Raw genomic sequence first — 20,854 nt, 5'->3', positions numbered from 1 at the left:
TCTTGATTAGCGGTTCTCAACATTTTTGCAGCAAAATAGAGTCTTAAAAATTAGAGGGTGGTTTTGAGACACATAGGAAGACAAAAATAGACTCTTTAAAAGGTCCTGGACCAAAATAACCCTATTTGGTGACCTTTTCCTGTTATTCATTAAGCACCACAGAATGTATGCTTGCTATCCTGATGGTCATGAAGTTGAGTAAGGCTACTGTAACCAGCAAAAGCCATATTTTCCCCAGCTTTAAAAGAGCAAGCTCAGTTACTTACAACATATACAGTACATTTGTTAAGGATCTGGGGTTCTATTATTCCCCTCTGTCTTCTTCACCCAAATAAGCTTTTTATCAGAAGACCATAGGGTGATGCTCTCTTGGCGTTCAGCTCCTTGCACTATGGCTGTCAGCCAGTTGGAGGAGGTTGTGCATGCTTCTTTCTATTCTCCTCCTCCAAAACTAGCTTACTACAAACCTGCAGCATAATATGATGCTATTTGCATATTTGACTGCTTCCCAAATGGGTTGGGGAGACTGAGAAAGAAGAGGTGACAATCCTAGTGGAGTACCATAGATTAAATAGAATATGCACAAATGTGATACTAAAACCAAGCATTCTTCAATCATGGTTTCTCCATATGGGTTTGTCCCATAACTCTCTAAGTTCCAGCCAAGTTAATGTTGGTGAGCTCCATATGGACCATACATGGATATCTGCAGGAACTTCCTGCTTTTGTCAAAATGCATTGTGCTGTTGCATTGTACAAGCTCTGCCCCTTTTGGACATGTGTGCAATGTCATGATGCATGTACAAGAGGGGCAAGGATTGTGTTGTGACAGCACAAAGCTTGTTTTTATCATTCTGCCTCCCCTTGACCCCCTGTGACACCACTAGTACTGCACTGTGTGTGTGCTGAGCAAGGCCCAAGCGTTTCCAGAAGTTGGTGATTGTCATTTTCATGGTACAGAAGGAGATTAAAAACAAACAAGCAAACAAATAAACAAAAAAACAACTTGGGGAATAATCAGATGGACTGTCTTTAATTGTGATTACTTTAAAGTGAAATGACATTAGCTTTAATTTTGGATCTGCCCCACCCAAGCATCTTTGTTGTGGCATTCTCATTTTTCAAGCACTGCATGCCAACTCCAGACCCAATGCATTTTCTGATAGAAGGAGATGTGCATGAGTGTGGGCTAGAGGATAGTGCTGGATTGGAACTAAGGATACCGTAATGGTATGTGGGAATGACCTTGAGAGGCGAGGGGAAGAAATGCTGCCTAGGGAACAATCAGATAAAAGGGGGAGGAGCCCGCAGCTGCATAATGGCACAGAAAGAAACTTAGAAAGGATCAGCTCTAACTTAGTAGGCTGTAAAAAGAGACGGCGGGAGATTTGTACTTTCAGACTTGCAAGATTGTGTTAAGGTAGCCTTACAATAAAGTAGGATTAGCTCATCTGGTCATGTTTCCTGTCTGGTCTATCTGGGAGGCTGACAGATACTCAGGTTCATATTCCATGATGTCCTGGTGACTTTGGTTTAATAATTTCCTTTTGGGCAAGCCCACCTCACAGGGTGGGGCCAGAGTGAAGACTATCCTTTTTATACAAAGCCTTGAGTTCAGTAGATAAATGTAAGAACTACATCTTCATCTACAGCTTGGGTGAATTTTTTCTCCATCTGTCATCACAGCAGGATCTCCAGCAGTGCTTGTTCCCCCATCGATGCTTAAGAAAACGGAACTTCTGGTCAAATCCACAGATTGACAACTTGGCGCTCAGACTTCTGAACTGGTGCCTTGGCCACCTGCTTCAGCCAGTGGCCTTGGCTGAACTGGCCTTCCAGCCAGGGGGACTGCCTGCACCCCCCCCACCCCCTGAGCTGTCAGACAGAAAGCTGCAGTGCTTTTTCCATCCTGCCATCTGTTGGGGCGGGCATTGTAGCTTTTGTGTTACCCAGCTGAGGTAATGTTCTGTGGCAGCCTGGGTGGGGGCTGTGGTGGGGGTGGAGGCGTGAGGAGGGAAGCATATGAAGAAAGCAAAATAATTTCCCTTTCATGGGAAGCAGAGCCCCCTTGTCACTAAGGAGAGCCCCGACATTCTCCTTGCCACCCATTTCCAGGGGCTCTAAAAGAGCATCAGGGCACAATAGTCAGGGAAGCATACTTTTCCGCTGGTGCCAACTCTCCTTGCCAGTGAAAACCTGATTTTAAATATAGAATCCTTAGTTGCCATAACAACCATAAGGGTTTTTTTTTTAATGCGTCCTCTCCCTCTCTTCAAAAGAAAGCATTCTAGTTTGAGAGGTGGCAAAGTTCTGCTACATCCAACAAGCAAATCACTGCTTTTGATTCCTTTTGCAAATGGCTCAGCAAAAAAATAAAAATTGCTGGGACTCATTATCCTCAAAGGAGGCTGCAGACCTCCCACCCCCAGGAAACGAGGGGGAGAGGCACATACATGGAGGAGTATCTGAGGCTCCATCTGTCCTTTGGATGCCTGGCATGACCCCCCTGCCGTGCAGCAGGGATTCTGTAGTGAATGAAATTAGGCCCTGGGTGTCTGTGTGTGTGTGCGTGCGTGTGGGTGGGCAGTTCTCTTTCCCCCTTGTCTCCATCACCCTGGAACCATCAGACTCTAAACTCACTGTATGTAAGCACCAAGAAGCACCTGAAAAGGAAGGATGGACGGATGGACGTATGATTTCACCAGAAGCTGCTCAATTTTAAATCTCGATTCTGTTGCTGAAGCGCAGCTAGAATTTGAGAGGCTGAATCTTGCACGCAGGGATCGCAACAACCAGATGCGCTCTGAGAACAATCTGGCAAACTTGTCAATTGTCACAATTTTGTGAAGTGTTTTCAGGGTGCTTTAGGCTAGTGACTGAAAGGTGTGGGGGGGGGGGGGGAAGCCAAGCTATCATGTATTTTTGAAAGGATGGGAGTTCCAGTCCTCATTGTTTAGGGAACAAAAATATAATATGATATGTACTATAATATATATAATATGATTATAATTTTTTAAAAGAGAAAGAATCTAAGAATCTGATTTGATGCGGACTTGTGGAAAATGGTGAGATGTGATTAACAATTCTCAAAATGATTCAAGCTGTCTAGACTTCTCACAGCTTGAGGTCACTGAGCCATTATGTTATACCACCATCTTCATGTTCTGCTCCCCCCCTCCACCATGCCTGACTAAAGGTCCTGATATTGATCTTTTAAAAATCTAAAACTGGGATGCATACATTTGGAGACCAGGACTATTGCAGTGCTTAGAGTATCTTTAAAGATTGCTACCACATGGTCATTTTATGTGACAGAAGGTTATTAAATATAGGGAGGTGATTGTGTTAATAACACTGAAATAAATCATTTGGTTTTTTTACTCGACTCTAGTCACCCTGAGGAGCCTGTCCCTCATCATACTACAGTACTCAGAAGCCCCCCAGATTTGTAGGTCTCCAAAATACCATCAAGGTCATATTGTCCCATGCAAGCTGATCTATGTACCAGAGTTTGAAATGTCCTGCTACAGAAGGTGTTTAACTAACTTACTTTCTCCTTGCTTTCAGGAGAATAGCCGAGATTGCCTCATATCAGAAGGGACTATTTGTCTAGGTTTCCCAAAAGTGTCCTCCAGGGGTTTCCTAATATTAGGCAGTGGTTATTCCCACCATTTGTTACCTGATCCATTTAACTGGAAAAGCTAATGATTAAACCAGAGTCCCTCTGTAAGCAAGAGATCACTGATCTGGAAAGAGACCGCATGAATTTGCAGAACATAAGAGAATAGGGGTGGAAATGAAGGAGTTTTCAAATTATAGTGGGAGGGCATAGAAAAAGGAGAGGATGGGCAAGGCCAGCTGGAGTCAATGTTGGGATGGAGACTAGTGATGGCCAGATGCATTCGGCTCAGATTGCACAACATACTCAACTGGATAATTTTAATATCTAGCAGCTGCATTCGCACAACATGGTAAGCTTGGTTAGATTTAATCTTGGTTAGTTCTTAGTGTAGCTTAATGAACTGTACAGACCAGCCTATTTGGTTAGCTTATGAGTCAGTATATTATACCAGCTCAGGAAATGGGTTAATCTTGGAGCTTAATCAAGCATGCTGGGTGAATTTAATATTCATGTCAGTTTCATTCAGTTGTCCAAGTCTGGACCATATGGCTGTTTCTGCATGCATTTGCAAATTTGGCCCAGAGAAAATAAAGCTCCTGTAATACCATAGGAGAGAGTTAGTTTGGTGTAGTGGTTAAAGCACCAGGCTGGAAACCAGGAAACTGTGAGTCCTAGTCCTGCCTTGGGCACAAAGCCAGTCATTCTCCTTCAGCCCTAGGAAAAAGGCAATGGCAAACCACTTCTGAAAAGGTTGCCAAGAAAACCACATGGACTTGGGGTTTTTTTTCCTATTTTTTTAATTTATCCATTTATTATTAATAATTTCAAGAAAAAAGAAAAAGCAATAAAATGTATACAAATACCTAATTAAAGAAATATAGCAAAATATAATAAGGAAAGAAAAAAAAGCAAACAATATAAGCAATTGAGTATGGGTGGATAGCCAACAAATTGTGATTAACCAGCAGATTGAAGATATCACACGGCTAATATATTCTGGTATACCATTAACAACTTAGAAGACTGTGAAACATTTTATACCCAATTGCTGGTCAAGAGATGTCTCTATTGAAGTATAAAAATATCTGGTGAACACGGTTAAGATCAGTATGAGAAAAAAAGTAAAGTGAACAGTAAATAATATACTAAATAAGTGTTTCTCAGCCTTGGGAACTTTAAGATGTTTTCCTCCATCTGTCAACACAGTAGAATTCTGGGAGTTGAAGTCCACACATCTTAAAGTTCCCAAGGTTAAGAAACACTGCACTAAATATTGTAAATAATGTTTAGACTTGTCCATGTAGTTGCCAGGAGTCAAGTTCAATAATTTTGAAGCATCGTGTGTGGGAAAAGTAGATGCCATTAAGCACAGATGGCAATTTCCAGTGGCGGCCACCAAGTTTGGGATGAACAGAACATATTTTTCATTCACAACACCCCAGTCTAAATAAATTTTTGGAGTGTTATAAAAGATGAGGATAGTTCTGCCTGCTGAAAAGAGAGCCACTTCAGAGTTTGTTTGTTTTGAGAAGACGTTTTGATCCTACCACTGGCCATGCCGAAAAGGTTTCTTCTGGGGGATACGGATGGGCGTGGAGCCACCGAGCTCAAGGAGACTTAACGTGCAGGAGACCTCTGTCCACCCCAGCTGCGAATCCTTCATGGCGTCTACTTACATTGGACTTTTTATTGTGACTGAGCGAAAAGAGCGTGTCATGATTTTACAACTCGGCCACATGCTGTGATGTTTTGGCTCATCATTTTGGAATGCTCGCTTTATCCTAACATTTGCTGTCTCAGCCGACCCATGCTTTGCCTTCTGGGGCATTTTTAGCTTCTGAGCCAACGTAACGTCATCACTTCTAATCTCACGCTTGTGCCGCATGATGGCTTTTCAGATTGACATCCGATCCACCGGGGCAAATGCTCTGCATCGTGGTATGAAGCTCAACAGCCTCAGTAGGAAGCTGTGCCTCATGCAGCCTGGGTGTCTTTTACTCAGTGGTAAGCCCACTGCATTCAGGGCAGTTTACTCCCAAGTAGGTCTGTCAATACCTGCAGCCTGAGCTGTACTGTACTGGGATTATGTATCGGAAATGTATTGGAATTAAACAGCAGATGCACCCAGCTGGTATTTGGTGGGAGGGTATTTTCTTCTTACGTGCATCTGTGGTGGTGAAAATGCCCCCCTTACATACAACAAAAGCCCATAATACTGGAATTGAATTTTAAGCTCTGCTTTTTAAAAATAAGAATACCATTTAGTGCAATCTTGATCTGTCATTGTTTCAGCTCTTTTGGAGAAAGGCCCCAGAAAAAAGAGACTCTGCTTCTAAGAGAGTGTTTTGTTTACAGAGGTCGACAAGCTTCACAAATGTCTGAAGGAAAGCAAGCTACCTTTGCTTTCCCATTCAGATTATTTCTCATTTCTCCACCAGACTCATGTTTCTGGATCAACTTCCTCTTGCTCATCACTTTGCAGAGCATTGCAGAAATCAGTGAAGAGGAAGCTGAGAGTAGACTTTCAAAGGTGAGAGGCCTCTTAATCAAATATTTTTTCATGGGTTGTGGCTGACTTTAAGAGGAGCTATACAGAGGGAGGGTACCATGGAAAATGAGGGTGACATTCCAGTGATTTGCTTAGAGATGAAATCCTAAACTAAAGGATATATTTCAAAGCCCCAGCCCAGTGGTGAAGTGCTACAGGTTCTTCATCCCTGGAATATACATGGCAGGATGGTAAGTAACTTCATAAAAGGTAGCATATAGAATGTCTTTGCTGTTGTTTGGTGGTGTTGAGGAAACACCTGAGAACCTGTTTCAGTAACAGTGTCAGGTAGGCAGTTGAAAAGCCTGAACCAGTGTTGCAGACAAGTGCTATATTTGTGTGCTGAAGGATCTTTAAGAAATCGAATTTGAAGCATTATATAGTCCTACTAGGCAGAAGATACATGTCTCTTTAAATTAACTGTCACAGGTTTCCTGGCCTTGGCAACTTTAAGATGTGTGGACTTCAACTCCCAGAATTCCCTGGCCCTCCCAACTCCCAGAATTCTCTGGCCAGCATGGAGAATTCTGGGAGTTGATCTTAAAGTTACTGAGATTGGGAAACATTCCTCTAAATCATGGGAATTGTGGGAGCCTCTGGCAGGAATTTTTCCTGAGAAAAGCCCATGGAGACAATGGCTGGTGTGGGTCTTCCGGGCTGTGTGGCCGTGTTCTTGAAGTTTTGTTTCCTAACGTTTCGCCAGCACCTGGTGCTGGCGAAACGTTAGGAAACAAAACTTCAAGAACACGGCCACACAGCCCGGAAGACCCACACCAGCCATCGTATGCTGGCCGTGAAAGCCTTCGACAATACCATGGAGACAATGTTTGCAATTTCCTGGGGTAGGTGAGGTTTTTTTTTTTTAAAGGTTGCATTGGGACCCTCTTGCCTCTAGAAGTGAAGGACTAATGATATTTATTTATTTTTAACATTAAATAATAGTAATGGAAGCCATACTGGAAGAACAGTTACTTTAAAATTGAAAACATTTAATGAAATCCACAGGCAATCAAGTGTGGCTGTAACAGTCGCAGCATAGCAACTTGATGAGTGAGTGGGTGAATGATGTTTATAAGATCTTTAAAACAATAATTGTTATTGTTGACATAGATTAACATCTTCCATGATCGGGATTCTTTTATTCAGAATTAATTAAGATTAATGGCAGGCACTCTTGCACAGACTGTCCAAATTATTAGACAACCCCATTCTAAAAAGCAGAAGAAAAGAGAAATGTAAGAGGGGAAGAATTTAAGGTTGAGTGAAAATGCTTCCCCCCACCCCCCAGCTTGGCACTACTGTTCCCAGGTAACAAACTGAGGGAGACATGGGGAACTCTAATACAATAATACCTGGATCTGGTGGAAGCAGGGGGGTCTTTAGGAATACCTGGAGGGCCACAGGTCCTGGGCATTATGGGGGGGGAAAAGCAGCAGTCAGTGAGAGGAGGAGATTTTATATTTCCAGTTAGGTCTTCTGCCTGCTTCCTAAAATTTGAGCTGACAGTTGTTAGTAAATTAGCCACAGGTATACACACACATGGAGTTCACACACTTCCTGCTAACCTGTCAAGTGCTTTGGTTTGGTTTTAGCTTAGCAAGTTGTGTGAACCCAGCCAACTTTGTTTTTATAGACCATGACTAAAGAAACCATGGGGTAGCACATGTGTGAACTTAGTCACGTGGTGACTAGGTTCACCAAATGCACTAAGACATCACACCAGCTGTTTGTTTTTGGCTCAGCGCAGCAGGTGAGACTATACTCACTGCGGGTTAGCATTCTCTGTGAACTAGACCATGATAACTTATTCAACAAACTGTGGCTGAAGAAATCTTTCTTTAGGACGATGTGTGAACCTAGATGCTAGGCGCTAGAGCTGTCGACTAGATCCAGGAGCAACAAGACAAGCAGCTCCAAGAGAACTTGAGCTTTGCAGGGAACCTGAAGAGGGTATATCAGATGCATAGAAAACCGGTGTCTCAAAATGTCAGGGCAGGACCGAGGTTTGGGTGGTGTCACGGCTGTGCCTGTGAGTTACGTTTGTGGCATTGTCATCAATCTGGATTAATCATTTTCCTCTCAGCTCTCAAGCGTATATTGAGCACTAATTTTAGAATATTCATTGAAGAGACAGTCTTCAGGATCAATCACTGATGAATACACCATTGATTCACTCAAAATTCTTTTTTAAAAGGTGGGGTGGGGTGGGGGAGAGGGAAATGCATCCTGCCTTAAAATACGCCTGATCTCTCTAGAGCTGTAATTTGGGCAGGGTCTAAGAACAAGTTCAGTAGTGTTCTAACAGCTCAGAAGAAGCTGTCTTTTATATTTTTATATACATGCATATGTACCCCCCCCACACACACACACTGCAGCAGCAGTGTGAAATGTATAAGCAGGTGGCACATTAAAACACACACATGATTTCCTTTCAGGAAGGTTTCCACTGGGCTGTGTTTTTGCTGGCCTGCCCCTCCCCTGTTAGTAAGAGGGCAAGTCAGCAAGCCTGGCGATTTGAGAAGGCAGATGGAACAGACTGGTAGCTTCTGGGCTGTGATAAATAAATAACATTTAAAGAGACATTTATTTAAAAACATTTATTGCCAGTTGTGCATAAGTAAAGTAGGGAAGGTCTTGGGGGAAAAAGAAACCTGGACAAAATAGGGGATGGAGGAGGGAATAATGGTTTGTCTTCCTGGTGTTTTTCCTCGCACCTTTCCATTTTTCTGTTGTTGGGTTTAATGGACCCTGGCATCTCTATGGTTAGTTAGTGCATTGTAGTAAGCCATTGGTTGCTTAACCATAGCTGGCTGGGAAATTCTGGGAGTTGAAGTCCACACATCTTAAAGTTGCTGAGGTTGAGAAACACTGGTCTAGGCGGTCAGCAGTTAATAATCATAGTCCACATAGGCTCTGATTCTTGACTCCCACATTAGCCACAAGAGGAAGGCACAGCATAGAAATCGGAAAATGGAAAGTGGTTGGAGATGTTAACACCCTCTTTGATTCTGAGCAGCGTGGAAGCCCTGGTCACAGAACCAAGAGTCTGGGCAGAAAGAGGACCACTTACCTTGGATACATTTGTTCACTGAAATATATCGCAGAATCAAAGAGTTGGAAGGGTTGGTAGGGTAGAGGTGAAGAATTGGTAAAGGTCTCTAAAAGATCAAGGCTCTGTTCAAGGCTGTGTCACTGGAAAGGTTTTGGAGGAGTCTAGTGCCAAATCTGAGCCGTTTAGTGGCTGTCCCCCTAATTTTAATTGTATTTTGAGCTGTTATGGAGGTCAAAAAGGGTCATGCTAAGGGTCTCAGTCCATTGCATTTCCTGATGGTGCTGGGAAACTGGGAAAATTCTGGGTAGTTCGTACCATAGGGAGGTGGAATTGCACCCCAAAACTTCACCCCAGATTTAGCAAAAACTAAATGTGATTAAAATAAATTAATATTACCAATAGAAGTGAATATGCATAGCTCAGGGTTGAACCATGGAGTCTTGGGGTTCTGTGAGCTTGGCTGTTTTCTTGCAAACGTTTCGTTGCCCGACTAGGTAACATCTTCAGTGCTAGAATGGAGCAGGGTTTGCTCTCTGTTTGTTTACACTGGCCCGCCCTGCCTGTGTTGGTGGTTTGTGTTTCTGGTTTTTCCCCTTCTGGTAGTTCCTTGATTAGGGTATTGTTTACTGCTTGAGCAATAAACAATACCCTAATCAAGAAACTACCAGTGGGGGTGGAAGGAGCCACTGACACAGGCAGGGTGGGCCACTGTATATAAACAGAGAGCAAACCCCACTCCATTCCAGCACTGAAGATGTTACCTAGTCGGGCAACGAAACGTTTGCAAGAGAACAGCCAAGCTCAGAGAACCCCGAGGACTCCACAAATTAATATCAAAATAAATGAATATTGAACAAAATATAGTCAATGAGATGGCTATGCATTTCATGTTTGCCTTCAGTCACCTTGAAAATTACATTTTGCAAGAGAGCTTGAGTAGGTCTCTTAGGGCCAGAGTCCAGGTTCTGGGGGTACAAGCTGGAGTAGACGAGTAGTAAGCTAGATTCATTAATGCCCTGCCTTCCTATATCATGTAGGGTTTGTCCTATAGTCATGAAGTCCCAAGAGGAACGGAATGCTGTAGAAGAGCAAGCATTCTAAAAGAATTTAGTGATATACAGTTGCCTGCATGGAAGCAGTAAGCCTAAAACATTAGACACACACACACACACAGAGTCCTTTTTTATTGCAAAGAAAAATCTCTGTGCTAATATTTATTACTTTGTAAAAACGTGCATCGACAAAGCACTTCTGTTTTCCTGAGTTTGCGTAACTACTGCAAAGGAGATTGAATTCTTTGATTCTCATTTTCCACTTCTCCCAAATTAAAGCAAAACAGTGCCTCTTCCCAGGCAAATAAGAATTTTGCACTCTGCCCAGTATTTTATTTTTCTTGCTTATCAGGGCTGAGACCATCCTACTGTACTCCCATGGCTTCTGTGCTGCCTCTTTCAGGCATTTCCAGGTGGGGAAAAAAAGGGTCGTGTTGCAGTAAGCAGATGTGAGATTATTGTGGGTCAACCGCTGTGACAGCGGTGGTGTCTGCAGGGCGAGTAAAAACTAGCAAGAGGGCAGAAACTCTGCAAACGGGGGTTGGCATCACTATGCCCCTTCTGCCATATTGATTCCCAGTGCCCTATCCAAGGGTCAAGTGTGACTTGTGGCTCCAAAAAAACCCAAACCTGCTTCCCTTCCCAGGCTGGAGGAAGATCAGATATAAACATTATATCTTTTTCTGCTCTCTGTAGCCCGCTTCTTTTATTCCCCCATTTGCCTTCCTCCTCTTCTTCATCCTTAACCTACCAGCTGCCCTGGAAGGAGAGATTCTTCTTGTCGAGGGGGAATGAGATGGGTGGTACGAAGTTTTTTGAAAGGGCAACAAACTGCCACGCGTTGCTGAACATGCACAGAATTCATTGGCTTGGCTGGTCTTGGCTCAGACATTCTTCCTGGGTTTGAGGAGGTAACTCTGCCCTGTGCTCATGGGGTCTGTGTGTGTGTGGCCCTAGAGCGAAATAGGTTACCCATTCCTGAACATAGTAGGAACATAGAGGGAAAATGGTGTCTCTTTTGGAGATTTGTGTGCACGTATGTCTAGAAAGAAACAAACAGCCCTTTCAGGGACATGCCCTTATATTTAGTCACTACATAGACCTGATGGACGGGCTATGCATTTTTCAGTTGGTGGTAAAGTTCAGCATCTTTTTTAAAAGTTCCCCCAGGAGGTTGGAGCTTGCCTAGAGTTTTGCATTTGACTCTTGTGACTTTGTAATCTCTTTTAACTTTTTTTTTTTTTAAAAAAAAAGAAGGGAACACCGTAGCATTTCAATTTCAAACCTGAATAACCTTGTCTTTTGCGTTGTTATGGGATAGAATTATGAGTGCTATAATTCATGGGTTTCTAAAAGCTTTGTCTCCCCAAGTCAGCGTGATCACAATTTGGAAGAAATAATGTTAGGTGCATATGTATGCATTCCGAGTAATAAAGAGATATATTAACAAACCACACTGATCTGTCGATTTGTAGATTCCTCCTCCCGTTTTCTTGAGTGGTCTGTGCTTTTCATGCTGCATTTCACCAGCACCAGTGTGCACTTTTCTTTCTTACTTCATACCTGTCTTATAGGAGTTAGCAGGGGCCACTTGACAAGACAGGCTATATTCACCAAGGGAAGATTATTTTTTTAACTACAGGCAGTCCCCAGGTTAAGAATGTCTGAGTTATGGACAACTCATACTTACGAACAGGCTGCCTGTTACTAAAAATGGCGGACACTGTTCTCCTTCCTGGCGCCAATGAACTGCTAAAGCCGCGCAATGTTTTCATGAACTGCTGAAACCACATGTTTTTAATATACCACCTGTTTTCAGTGGTTTTCAGCAGTGGATGAAAACATTGCATTGCTTCATGGTTCGTCAGCTCCCGGAATAATGCCGGCCGCCATTTTTAGTAACAGGCAGCCAGTTTGTAAGCATGAGTTCCGACTTACATACAGATTCGAGTTAAGGACAGGCTTAGGAATGGAACTCAGTCTTAACCCAGGGACTGCCTGTACTTATTTTGGAATAATGTTTCGATGTTGCTCATTCCTTTTTCTCATTTTTCCCCTGGCTTCTTGATTTCACTAGTGATACTGTTATGATGGACTAGTTGTATTTTATTATGCTGTTATTGACTGTAAACCATCTTGAGATTTTCTATGGAATTGAAAAGCAGGTACATACATCTTTTATTTATTTATCTATTATATTTGTATACCATCAGTCCCAAAAAGCAACTCCCAGCAGCTTGTGTCATAATGTACACAAAAAAATATCAGAATAAATAATCACATAAATCAGATTAAAATACAGTAATAAACTAGTTAGTCAATCAAAAATAAATATGAACTCCAGCTGGGAATAAGATGAAGGCAACATCATAGGAATAAAGGGGGGAATTGGTGCTGTTAAGGAATGCTCATGCTGTGGTTGTGGCCCAGAGACTTGGTTGTGTATGATATAATTGTTTCTCCTTTAAAAAAAAAAATCAAAGACATATAAAAAGAATAAAAGAGTAAAATACAACCAGTACTGTATGTTACAAATAAATAAACATGGGATCTAAAGCATAAGTTATAATTTAAAAAAATTAAAAAGTATATTTTATAATTTTAAAAAAGTACATTGTGGAAATCATACAACAATGGTTGTATAATTTGGGGTAGTTGAAAAAACCCCCCAACCTACTTTGTACCGTGATGAACAGAATAGGATGCAGGGTTATCCTATTTATACAAACCAGGCTAGATTGAGCTGAACTCCTTTAGGCAGAAATGTTATTTGATACTTTGATTTGGGCAAGGAAAATCATTGGGCTGTGAAGATGTGCGTATTAAAATCAAAATATAGTCTCTAACCTAGTTCTTTTTAGGATGGATGAGAATTTGTTCGATTTGGATTTTTTAAAAATGCAAACTCACCAAAAATGTAGGAAGTTCTTCCTAAAGGGAAGAAAAGCATGGGGATAAGCGAGAGAACACCAGTTTGGTTTAGTGGTTAAGGCACCAAGCTAGAAATTGGAAGACTGAGAATTCTAGTCCAGACTTAGACACGAGTCCCACTGGGTGACCTTGGGCCAGTCACTCTCTCTCAGCCCTAGGAAGGAGGCAATGGCAAACCACTTCTGAAAAACCTTGCCAAGAAAACTGCAGGGACTAGTCCAGGCAGTCACCAGGAGACAACACTGACTCAAAGGCACCCCCCCCCAAAAAAAGATGAACTTATTGGTGGGGAGACTCCCAGAATAACAGAGGAGATTGAGGTTATTGACAGGTTGCATTTAGATGATTAATTTGGATTGCCACCTGTTAATTTCCCATCTTTCTGGACGGTATATTTCCCTTTAACAATTCCATGTCAGACAGCTACAATCCGGTTTTCTCCATGTTGAAAACAAACACTGGCCAGTGAGGATGGGTAATTTTCTTTGGTTCATTGATTTTAGTAACTTACCAATCAGCACGTGTTTCTTCATATGTAGGAAAAATAATTTGATTTTTTTTTTAATTCCAGTATGGAAGAAAATAAAACTGGCAGATTCCTTCAGTCCTCTGTCCTATTAGGAACATTCATTTGTTTGATTTTCTACCATCTCTTTCCTTTTATGTTAATTTGTTACTAAGGCTTTGCAACACCAGAAAGAATTTGGAAAAAGCTGCTTTAAATCATGTGGGACTGTAACTGTAGCACCTGTTTGCAACTCTTTAAAGCAGCCACATCTTTTTCTAGAATCACATGACTGCCCTTTGCAGCTCTGAAGCACCTTTTGAGAATTGAATTGGAAGCATTGCACAGACCTATTAATTATATATAATGTTATTTTAAAATGGCATCTCACATAAGAGGTACTTTATTAGTAACTTTAAAATGTAACCCAGGCTGTTCTAAAATAAATAGTAATAAAAGAAAGAACATCTGAGCTGAATTCACAGCTATCTTGTTATATATACACATTGTAACTATAATATAATTCATTTCTCCTTTTCCTTGCCCAACCCAATCTCACACAAAGCAACATTGTTTGATTTATTTGTTGGAAATGATATTGAAATTAAAATGTAAGATTTCAAGGGTGGGCTTAGCCCTAGAGATCTTTTTTTAAAGAAAGAAATCTGTAGCTTTTTTCTTCTCATCACAGACTTTTCTTAAAATACTGCATTCATAAGGATATCAGAATGGAAAGTGTCTAAATGGGTTTAGAGGGATGAAGGATACACATGTATTTTCAGTGTGAAAATAGTAGGATAAATTTTTGGTTTCTTTCCTAGCATGAAAAAAACATACATGAAGGGTCAGTCACTGAAACAGAAGTTGATGTATTCAAGTGAGACATTTTGTCTCTATTTTTAAATTAACCTCTTGTGATCTTTCCAGTCAAAACTTGTCATGGTTTTTGTGTGAGAATTAATAAAAGTTGGTGAACCTCACAACATACTTGAAGCAACAAACAGTTGAAACTGGACCATCTGGGCAAGGCGACGACTCTCTGTCCCCAGATGCTGATAAATCCAGAATGAGCCAGATGTTGTGAAGGATGGTAGACTGAATAGGTAGGATACTTCTACCTCCATCAGCATTACAGTACCCTGCTTGTTACAGATGTGTGAGGGGCACGAGCAAGAGCGTTCATTGTTGGCTACCAGGAATGCAGCTCTGTTTTCTGTCTTCATGCTGGCATATTGTATTCCAGGTGCTTTTTTCTTGTCTCTACCTGTTTCTTCCACAAGGAGAGCTGGTTTCAGGTGGATAGATTTCTCTGTCCTTAAGGCTATGAAAGGAACGTGGTCCAAGCTGAAGATAATTTCAACGTGGGTGGGTGGGTGGGGGGACATGGTTGTCTTCTTAGGAGTAACTCTAACAGTTAACTTTGTTAAGTGTTGCTGCTAATGGAAAAAAGAGTGCCACTATAGTTTCAGAGATTACCACAAAGGTTGTATGTATCCATGGAGATGCTTGTGCATAGAAGTTGTCTCTGCATGAACACATCCCTTGGGATGCTGAAGCAGAATTACAAGGAGAGGGAGGAAGGGAGGGAGAAGCCTTGATTTGATAAGTCAACCCATGGCCAATGATAGGAGGTGAGCTATCAGTTTGTGAGGGTTTACAGAATGGCATTTGTGTGGAAGAATATTCTGAACTAGATTATGCAACAAGAGGTAACTGGAATAAAAGAAAATCAGAAACGTGATTTGCAACCCCAGATGTTCTAACGTGCAGCCTTGTGAAGACTTTAACTATTTAAGTCTCTCTTTGTAGTATGAACATTTTTTCATTCCGCTATCGGAATGAAAATTTAGTACTTCTGAAACATGCCTTGTTTCCAGTTTCTAAGGCTGAGTCAACCTGGAGGCTGACAAAATCTGGAGGGTGCCAGGTTGGAGAAGGGTGGCATATATAAACATGCATACACATTCACATGTACACCTACACACACCCATGTGGGGAAGTGATCGTGAGAAAAAAAATGCATTGAATTCTCTTTGGGTATATGAAACTTGAATGAATGGCTCTTGAATTTTGGAATGCAGGTTGGAAAATGCACTATTCCAATAAGTACAGGACATCTTTCGTGATTTGTAAAAGTCAAAGTTAGCATAAGCCATTTCCATACTAGTGATTTGTAATACCTTTTAGAGTCATCCAGCCATTGCTGTGCCAATATATCAATAGTAAAAACAGGCTTTGTATAATTTCATTACATTCTGGCTGGATGATGCCAGAAGATGCTAGAAATCACTAGTGTGGAAGCAAGGCTGCAATGTTGAACTAGGTGGATTCATACTGAAATCTCCATTCGCTATAAGGCAATCCCTCACCCTTTATTACCCTACAGGATTAGCGTAATGATAATAATAAATAATAATAATAAATAAATAATAAATAAATGGGGGAGGAAAAGGTGAACTATTGTAGCATGTGTCTGTGGAGTGACCATGAAGGAAAAACTAGAACATTTTTTGTTTTATAATTCTGATGCAGGAACTCATCAGATAGGTGGTAGGCCTGCCAAATTTTACCTTGAACATTTGTGGATGTGAACATGGGGGTTTTAGCACTGAAGATGTTACCTGGCCGGGTAATGAAACATGTGCAAGAAAAGAACCAAGCTCAGAGAACCCCAAGGGCTCCACCGTTGAACCCTGAGCTACACATATTCACCTTTATTGGAACATGGGGGTGTCATTAACAGAGGTTCAGTTTTTGTCAGTGCCAATAAGAACAAGGAGATTGTGAGTTGTAGTCAACCCTTAGGCACAGAGGCTGGCTGGGTGACTTTGGGCCAGTTGTTCTCTAAGCCCAACCCACCTCACAGGGTTGTTGTGGGGATAACAGGAGGAAGGAGCTTTATGTATGCCACCTTGACAGTCAGTCAGTCAGTCAGTCAAATGAGCAAGCAAGCAATTCTGGCTATGGTCCGGTTGTTTGACTTTCTGACACAGTTGCATTCTTTCTACAGTATTATGTTTCTGCTTGTTTGTAACTGAAATGTGCAATATGCTGGGTTTATTTTATTTTATTTTATTTATTAATTAAATTTTTCAACCGCCCATCTCCCCCCAATGGGGGAACTCTGGGCAATTCACAACAAACATTAAATACATAAAATATATAAATACATAAAACCTTAATTAAAAACATTACTAAAAAGGGGAAGGAGAGTCCAAGAGGATGAAAAATCTGAGGCTGAAGGCAGAAGGCCTCTATGGGGCTAGCCATCCCCATGCTTGAGGTATTCTCACCCCACCCCAGGCCAGGTGGCAGAACCAGGTCTTCAAAGCCTTACAGAAGGCCAGGAATGTGGGGGCCAATTGCACCTCCAGGGGCAGAATGTTCCAAAGAGCGGGGGCTACCGCAGAGAAGGCCTGCCTTCTGGACCCCACCAGTCGAAGTTCTTTCACTGGGGGGGTCTGAAGAATGCCCTCTCTGTGTGGGTGGGATGGGTTGAAGTCATAGGGGAGAGGCGGTCCCTTAGATAACCTGGTCCCATGCCATGTAGGGCTTTAAAGGTGATAACCAACACCTTGAATTGGACCCAGAAGCAAACTGGCACCCAATGATACCTGGTCTCTTGGCTGCAAGAAATACTCGGTTCCGTTATGTGATGCTTAAGGTGAAGCATGAGCTCCGTCTCCACACCTGTTTTTGGAAGCATCACTTTGAACCTCTAGACAACAACTGTATTGCCATCCATCTCACGTTAAATTATCTTGGTTGCCCCGACTCCCCATTCAGCCGAGAATGCTAGCACAGTCCATTTTCAGAATTGAGCACGGCTAGCAAATGGCCGAGTTTCTCAGTTTTGATTTATGGAAAAGAGTGAGCTATCAGATCCGTTGTCCTGTTACAGCAGAGAAAGCCTCTCGGGCTTGTTTAAAGTAGACATTGCAGCAGCAACGGTCATGAGCTGGCAAATCTTTGGCGCTGGTGAACTGGGCTGTACAAGGCAGGCTCAGAAACAGGAACTGTGTTTTTCAGCTGGCAACAGTCCCATGCTGTGGTTGGGTGTGAGGCCTCTCCTTTCCTTTGAATATGCTGGGTTTTGCCAGACATTCCTCGGCCCACAAGAGATATCCTTTCTACCTCAACACCATAGCTTCAGACCAACTACTGGTTCAGCCTGACCACAGCATTGCTTTCTCTCTCTCTCTCTCTCTCTCTCTCTTTTTTTGCAAAAAGAAAAAAAACTTTGGGCAGGAAAACGAATGCTGGGGTCCCCTGGTCAGTGTTGGATTCCAGGGAAGCTAGCCAGACAAATTTGTGCTGTCTTTCCTCTGGCAAGTTTGCACGCAAAGCAATTCTTGGGGATGGCCGCTTTCAAAAGAAAAACAAAAGATGCCATTTGCTTGTGTCAGTTCAAGGGGAATGGGGTGCAATGTGGTGGGAAATGGGTGCAGGGCATTTTCCCCCCCTCCTGAATCAATAAAGGAATGGAAGTCGTTTGACCACATCCCCTGCTTGTCACTGAAGAAAAGCATGTTGCCAGGAGGAAGAGGCCAGGTTGACCCTCCCTCCTTTTGAGTCATGAACGAAGCATATATGATTTGCAGGCTGGCTGGATACATCCCATGTCCCCACAAAGCAAACAATTGTTCCCAGCTTGAGGCAACTTTCTATTACTACGTAAACACAGCCTTTCCAAGTTTGAGGCAGGCTACTTCAGTCTCGGCTCGGAGTTAGATGATTGACTTGCGTTGGTTCTAAGCTCCAAAGTGAACTATTTAAAAACAGCCTTTTTACCACCCCCCACCCCAAATCCAATTTAGCTTCTATTATTCCTGCTTCCTTTTTTTAAAGGAATATATTTATAGTCCTTCCAGTTACATAAAAGCTACGCAGTCATTCCAGCAAAACACTAGTAAACTGCAATAAGGTCCAATGAACAACAGGGTGCTAAAATAAGCCTGACCCACCTCCTTTCGGGGTCCTGCAGTTTTAATCTTTCAACAAACATCTGAAACTTCCATGCAGTGAGGAATGGAAAAGGTGCCACTCTGGAAAAAGACCCACTTTTTGTAGTTGTCTCGGAAGGCAAAGATCTTTAAAGCATATAGTATCCCAAAAATTTGGGGGCAGTTTTACCTTTATTGATTTCATTTTAATTTCTGTAGCTGCCCATCTCAACCAAGTGACTGGGTGGTGAACAATCATAAAAATAATTAAAACAGGCACAATACAACACAAAATATATATGGCAGCTGAGAAAAATTATCCTATAATTATCAGTATAGCCAAGAAATGGGACCCTTAGCACACTCAGGGCCCCAGGCCCGGGCACATAACCTGGTCTGTAGGGCCTTACGAAAGGCCAACAGGGTCAGGGTCATCCTAATCTCTGAAGGGAGAATGTTCCAGAGGGCAGAGGCTGGGCGGAGAAGGCCCAGCCTGGTCCCTGCCAGCTGACATTCTTGTAATGGCTTCAACCCACATTCAGGTTGTCCTGTATGTAACTATGAAAGTTGTATGGACCACCTGAAAAGGCGCTGCCTAGGCCTCGGCTGTTTTAAGGCCCAGAAAGTAAAAGCCATTTATTTTAACTGTAGGGACCTTTCAGAATTGAATTACAAAGTTGGAATTGGAGGCAGGGAGCAAGGAAGCAACCCCAAACGAGTGCAGAGCAAGAGGGAGCAACCCTTTCAGGTGCCAGCCATCCCCGGGCCCTTTTTATGCCATGCTGCAGATGCGCGCCCGGGCATTTACTTTTGAAAGGGCCGAAGTTGCACGCCTTTCAGTCAGCGGAGCTTTCAATCGCTGCGAAGGCAGCCGAAGAGACCCGACGCTGCTCTGCCGGTTCCTTGACGGAGGAAGATCTCGGTGTGTGTGTGTGTGTGTGGAGGGGAGGGTGAAAGGGAAATGACTCGAAGGTACGATTCAGACTGCCTGCCTCGGGGGGGGGGGGGCAGGCCCGTGGGCCGAGACCGAGCCGAGCCGAGCCACTGGTTCAGCGACTAGGCTTGGCTGCGCGCGGGCGAGGGGGACCTGCCCGCAGCCAACCGTCGGCGATAGACGGCGGGGCGTGGTGGGCTGCGGCGCGGACGGACCGGGCGGCTTCAGACGCGGCGGCGAGAGGGCGAGGAAGGGCCGGGGGGCGCGGGCCGGCGGCGTCCTCCCCGCTCTGACTCCGAGGAAACCCAGCCCGGTTGGTGCCCTCCCTTTCCAAGAGCGCTCCGTTTCGCGGCTTCGCGCTTCCAAAGTCGCGGCGCTTTGCTTGCCCCTCTCTCGAAGACCCCTGATTTGGGACGCGCGGCGCGGGCTGGAAGCCGGCGCGCTCCCGTCTTGCTGCGTCGCCAAGCAACCGCTGCCGCCGCCGCGTGGCTGGCCAGGGCCGGCTCCGCGCGGGCTTGGGTTCCCCCGTGGCTTCCCGGCGAGAGCGCTTCTTTCGGCTTCCTCGGCCGGCGCGCGCCAGAGGGATCGGTCATGTGCGGTTGGTGTCCGCCTGCCTTTTCTCTGAGCGCGTACAGAGCGTTTCTCCCGGCGGCCTGCCGGGCTCCCCGGCTGCTTCGCTCAGTCCGCCGCAGGAGTCTACGAGTCGGAAGGCGAGCAGAAAAGGGCAGGAGCATTTTGGGATCCGAGTTTCACCTTCGCAGGGTTGAGGATAGGCCACGAAGTCGGGGTGACTCTTAGCGACCGCAGAGATTTTCTGCAAGATGAGTCGTCGGTCGCTTTGTTATGGTCGATCCACGTGGTTTAATAAAGGACAGGGGTGGCTTACTGCTGCCTGCTCCCGCCCCACCCGGCTGCCACCCAACCCAGCCCAGAGCGGGACTGGCTCTTGAAGGAATCTGCCCGAGGGTTAGCGCCAAGCGCCGGTTGAGCTCCCCGGCCTCCGCGCCCTGGCATTCCTCCCGGCGGCTCCGCGGGCCAGCGCCGGCCGCGCACGAAGGCGCTTTGCGCCAAGGAACGGAGGCGGCGGCCGCCGCGGCCCTGGGAGAAGTCCCTCGCCCGGCGGTTTTTCTGGAGCAGCTGCCGGCCCGTAGGAAACAATGTGTAGCGGTGGGGGGAGGAGAGCGCGAGCGAGGAAAAAAAGTGGGTGGCGCCGCCTGAGCAACTTCCCTTGACATCACTGCCCAAATAAGGAGCTTTAAAATGGCCC

The 20,854-nt window shown here is 43.9% G+C and overlaps 1 protein-coding gene across 3 annotated transcripts in view; it reads left to right on the top strand.

Moving 5' to 3' along the window:
• HIVEP3 (HIVEP zinc finger 3) overlaps positions 1–20,854 on the top strand; it is a 197,961-nt gene that overhangs the window by 96,901 nt on the left and 80,206 nt on the right. The window lies entirely within an intron of this gene.

Source organism: Python bivittatus, unplaced genomic scaffold (genome assembly GCF_059951505.1).
Source record: "Python bivittatus isolate LINGU-HERP-01145 unplaced genomic scaffold, Pbiv_v1 ctg000310_np1212, whole genome shotgun sequence".
Classification (NCBI taxonomy): domain Eukaryota; kingdom Metazoa; phylum Chordata; class Lepidosauria; order Squamata; family Pythonidae; genus Python; species Python bivittatus.
The sequence above is the reverse complement of the archived record's forward strand: the minus strand, read 5'-3'. Positions and strand labels throughout refer to the sequence as shown.